The sequence below is a fragment of the Zootoca vivipara genome, unplaced genomic scaffold (assembly GCF_965207765.1).
Source record: "Zootoca vivipara unplaced genomic scaffold, rZooViv2.hap1.1 HAP1_SCAFFOLD_53, whole genome shotgun sequence".
Lineage (NCBI taxonomy): Eukaryota > Metazoa > Chordata > Lepidosauria > Squamata > Lacertidae > Zootoca > Zootoca vivipara.
Window position 1 is genome coordinate 12,501 of NW_028291098.1, and position 5,000 is coordinate 17,500.

The window sequence follows — 5,000 nt, forward strand, 5'->3', positions numbered from 1 at the left end:
CTGGGACGTCCCGGTCTACCTGAGAGAAAGCAAGTCTTCCCGGTCGACTCGCAAGGGCGCCGCTTGCCCCGGTCTACCCGCCGGAGAGGCTGGGGCTTCCCGGTCTACTTCCCCGAAAGCAAAGCCTCCCGGTCTACCCGCCCTTCCACGTCGGTTGCCCCGGTCTACTCGCCGGAGAGGCTGGGGCGTCCGGTCTACCCGGAGAAAGCAAGTCTTCCCGGTCTACCCGCCGGTTGCCCCGGTCTACTCGCCGGAGAGTCTGGGGCTTCCCGGTCTACCTGAGAGAAAGCAAGGCCTCCCGGTCTACTCGCCGGAGAGCCTGGGACGTCCCGGTCTACCTGAGAGAAAGCAAGTCTTCCCGGTCGACTCGCAAGGGCGCCGGTTGCCCCGGTCTACCCGCCGGAGAGGCTGGGGCTTCCCGGTCTACTTCCCCGAAAGCAAAGCCTCCCGGTCTACCCGCCCTTCCACGTCGGTTGCCCCGGTCTACTCGCCGGAGAGGCTGGGGCGTCCGGTCTACCCGGAGAAAGCAAGTCTTCCCGGTCTACCCGCCGGTTGCCCCGGTCTACTCGCCGGAGAGTCTGGGGCTTCCCGGTCTACCTCTCCGAAAGCAAGGCCTCCCGGTCTACCCGCCCTTCCGCGCCGGTTTTCCCGGGCTACTCGCCGGAGAGGCTGGGACGTCTGGTCTACCCGGAGAAAGCAAGTCTTCCCGGTCTACCCGCCGGTTGCCGCGGTCTACTCGCCGGAGAGTCTGGGGCTTCCCGGTCTACCTCCCCGAAAGCAAGGCCTCCCGGTCTACTCGCCGGAGAGCCTGGGACGTCCCGGTCTACCTGAGAGAAAGCAAGTCTTCCCGGTCGACTCGCAAGGGCGCCGCTTGCCCCGGTCTACCCGCCGGAGAGGCTGGGGCTTCCCGGTCTACCTCCCCGAAAGCAAGGCCTCCCGGTCTACTCGCCCTTCCGCGTCGGTTGCTCCGGTCTACTCGTCGGAGAGGCTGGGACGTCTGGTCTACCCGGAGAAAGCAAGTCTTCCCGGTCTACCCGCCGGTTGCCCCGGTCTACTCGCCGGAGAGCCTGGGACGTCCCGGTCTACCTGAGAGAAAGCAAGTCTTCCCGGTCGACTCGCAAGGGCGCCGGTTGCCCCGGTCTACCCGCCGGAGAGGCTGGGGCTTCCCGGTCTACTTCCCCGAAAGCAAAGCCTCCCGGTCTACCCGCCCTTCCGCGTCGGTTGTCCCGGTCTACTCGCCGGAGAGGCTGGGGCGTCCGGTCTACCCGGAGAAAGCAAGTCTTCCCGGTCTACCCGCCGGTTGCCCCGGTCTACTCGCCGGAGAGTCTGGGGCTTCCCGGTCTACCTCCCCGAAAGCAAGGCCTCCCGGTCTACTCGCCGGAGAGCCTGGGACGTCCCGGTCTACCTGAGAGAAAGCAAGTCTTCCCGGTCGACTCGCAAGGGCGCCGGTTGCCCCGGTCTACCCGCCGGAGAGGCTGGGGCTTCCCGGTCTACTTCCCCGAATGCAAAGCCTCCCGGTCTACCCGCCCTTCCGCGTCGGTTGCCCCGGTCTACTCGCCGGAGAGGCTGGGGCGTCCGGTCTACCCGGAGAAAGCAAGTCTTCCCGGTCTACCCGCCGGTTGCCCCGGTCTACTCGCCGGAGAGTCTGGGGCTTCCCGGTCTACCTGAGAGAAAGCAAGTCTTCCCGGTCGACTCGCAAGGGCGCCGGTTGCCCCGGTCTACCCGCCGGAGAGGCTGGGACGTCCGGTCTACCCGGAGAAAGCAAGTCTTCCCGGTCTACCCGCCGGTTGCCCCGGTCTACTCGCCGGAGAGTCTGGGGCTTCCCGGTCTACCTGAGAGAAAGCAAGGCCTCCCGGTCTACTCGCCGGAGAGCCTGGGACGTCCCGGTCTACCTGAGAGAAAGCAAGTTTTCCCGGTCGACTCGCAAGGGCGCCGCTTGCCCCGGTCTACCCGCCGGAGAGGCTGGGGCTTCCCGGTCTACTTCCCCGAAAGCAAAGCCTCCCGGTCTACCCGCCCTTCCACGTCGGTTGCCCCGGTCTACTCGCCGGAGAGGCTGGGGCGTCCGGTCTACCCGGAGAAAGCAAGTCTTCCCGGTCTACCCGCCGGTTGCCCCGGTCTACTCGCCGGAGAGTCTGGGGCTTCCCGGTCTACCTCTCCGAAAGCAAGGCCTCCCGGTCTACCCGCCCTTCCGCGCCGGTTTTCCCGGGCTACTCGCCGGAGAGGCTGGGACGTCTGGTCTACCCGGAGAAAGCAAGTCTTCCCGGTCTACCCGCCGGTTGCCGCGGTCTACTCGCCGGAGAGTCTGGGGCTTCCCGGTCTACCTCCCCGAAAGCAAGGCCTCCCGGTCTACTCGCCGGAGAGCCTGGGACGTCCCGGTCTACCTGAGAGAAAGCAAGTCTTCCCGGTCGACTCGCAAGGGCGCCGGTTGCCCCGGTCTACCCGCCGGAGAGGCTGGGGCTTCCCGGTCTACCTCCCCGAAAGCAAGGCCTCCCGGTCTACTCGCCCTTCCGCGTCGGTTGCTCCGGTCTACTCGTCGGAGAGGCTGGGACGTCTGGTCTACCCGGAGAAAGCAAGTCTTCCCGGTCTACCCGCCGGTTGCCCCGGTCTACTCGCCGGAGAGCCTGGGACGTCCCGGTCTACCTGAGAGAAAGCAAGTCTTCCCGGTCGACTCGCAAGGGCGCCGCTTGCCCCGGTCTACCCGCCGGAGAGGCTGGGGCTTCCCGGTCTACTTCCCCGAAAGCAAAGCCTCCCGGTCTACCCGCCCTTCCGCGTCGGTTGTCCCGGTCTACTCGCCGGAGAGGCTGGGGCGTCCGGTCTACCCGGAGAAAGCAAGTCTTCCCGGTCTACCCGCCGGTTGCCCCGGTCTACTCGCCGGAGAGTCTGGGGCTTCCCGGTCTACCTGAGAGAAAGCAAGTCTTCCCGTTCGACTCGCAAGGGCGCCGGTTGCCCCGGTCTACCCGCCGGAGAGGCTGGGACGTCCGGTCTACCCGGAGAAAGCAAGTCTTCCCGGTCTACTCGCCGGAGAGTCTGGGGCTTCCCGGTCTACCTCCCCGAAAGCAAGGCCTCCCGGTCGACTCGCAAGGGCGCCGCTTGCCCCGGTCTACCCGCCGGAGAGGCTGGGGCTTCCCGGTCTACCTCCCCGAAAGCAAAGCCTCCCGGTCTACCCGCCCTTCCGCGTCGGTTGCCCCGGTCTACTCGCCGGAGAGGCTGGGGCGTCCGGTCTACCCGGAGAAAGCAAGTCTTCCCGGTCTACCCGCCGGTTGCACCGGTCTACTCGCCGGAGAGTCTGGGGCTTCCCGGTCTACCTCTCCCAAAGCAAGGCCTCCCGGTCTACCCGCCCTTCCGCGCCGGTTTTCCCGGGCTACTCGCCGGAGAGGCTGGGACGTCTGGTCTACCCGGAGAAAGCAAGTCTTCCCGGTCTACCCGCCGGTTGCCGCGGTCTACTCGCCGGAGAATCTGGGGCTTCCCGGTCTACCTCCCCGAAAGCAAGGCCTCCCGGTCTACTCGTCGGAGAGTCTGGGACGTCCGGTCTACCCGGAGAAAGCATTTCTTCCCGGTCTACCCGCCGGAGGGGCTGAGGCTCCCCGGTACCAGCTCAGCCGCCACTAGGGGCGCCGTCCCTTCACAACTCTCGGTTAGAGTGCAGTGAGTGGCCCATTTGAATGAAACGCCCGGTCGACCCGCAGGGGCATTAAGGGAGAAAACACTTGGTGTGCCTTTTCGGGGGGGGGTGGAGCACACGGCATGGCTTCCCTTGCGTACGGGGTAGACACAGACACGGGGATACAGAGAGACAGACAGCAAGACAGTAACCATTTGACAAGATTGTTGTCGTTTAGTCGTGTCCGACTCTTCGCCATGCACTCCTGTCTTCCACTGCCTCCCGCAGTTTGGTCAGACTCCTGTTGGTAGCCACGAGAACACCTTCCAACCTTATCTGGTCCTCTGTCGTCCCCTTCTCCTTGTGCCTTCCATCTTTTCCCAACGTCAGGGTCTTTTCCAGGGAGTCTTCTCTTCTCGTGGGGTGGCCAAAGTATTGAGGCCTCAGCTTCAAGGATCTTACCTTCCAGTGTGCACTCAGGGCTGAATGGATCCCATCCGAATGAAACACCCGGTCAACCCATTACAGCAATGGGAACTGGGGTTCGTAGAGGACAGGCGTTCGGACGACCCTTCTTTACGGGGGACCACGCAACGGTGCGAGTCAGTGGGCTGGATGGGGTATATTCTTGCAGCAGTAGCACCTTAGAGAGGAACTAGGTTTGTCATCGCTACGAGCTTTCGTGTGCCTGAAGAAGTGTGCATGCTCACGAAACCTCATAGCGATGAAAAACTTAGGTGGTCTCTAAGGTGCTTCTCTCTCTCTCTCTCTCTCTCTCTCTCACACACACACACACACACACACACAGAGAGAGAGAGAGAGAGAGAGAGAGAGAGAGAGAGAGAGAGAGACATATAAAAATACACCCACGTCCTTGCTTGCGGGGGACAGAGACAGACACAGAGAGACGGACCCAAAATATATCAAAAAGAGAGAGAGACCCAGGCAGGCCAGGACACACAAACACATACACAAACGCACAAACCCCCATTTCGACTGCATGGACGCACGCAGAATAACAACAACAGGGACAATATCGAACGCACGCACGCAACGCGGAACAAACTTGTTTGCGAGGGAGGGAGACGGAAAGACACAAGATATCTCTCTCACGCTGGCATACACTGAAACAGAGCATGTGCTTGTGCCGAGGAGACAGAGAGAGGACAGGAATCAAATACACCTCGCACTCGCACTCAAGTGTGCAGGGGAGACAGAAATGGACACAAAATCTCTCTCTCTCTCTCTCACACACACACACACAACACACAAACAAAGAAAACACAAAACAAAACTCTTTTGCGGGGGAGGGAGACTGAAAGACACAAAATATCTCTCTCATGCAAGCATAGACTCAAACAGAGCATGTGCTTGTGTGGGGGAGACACACACACACACA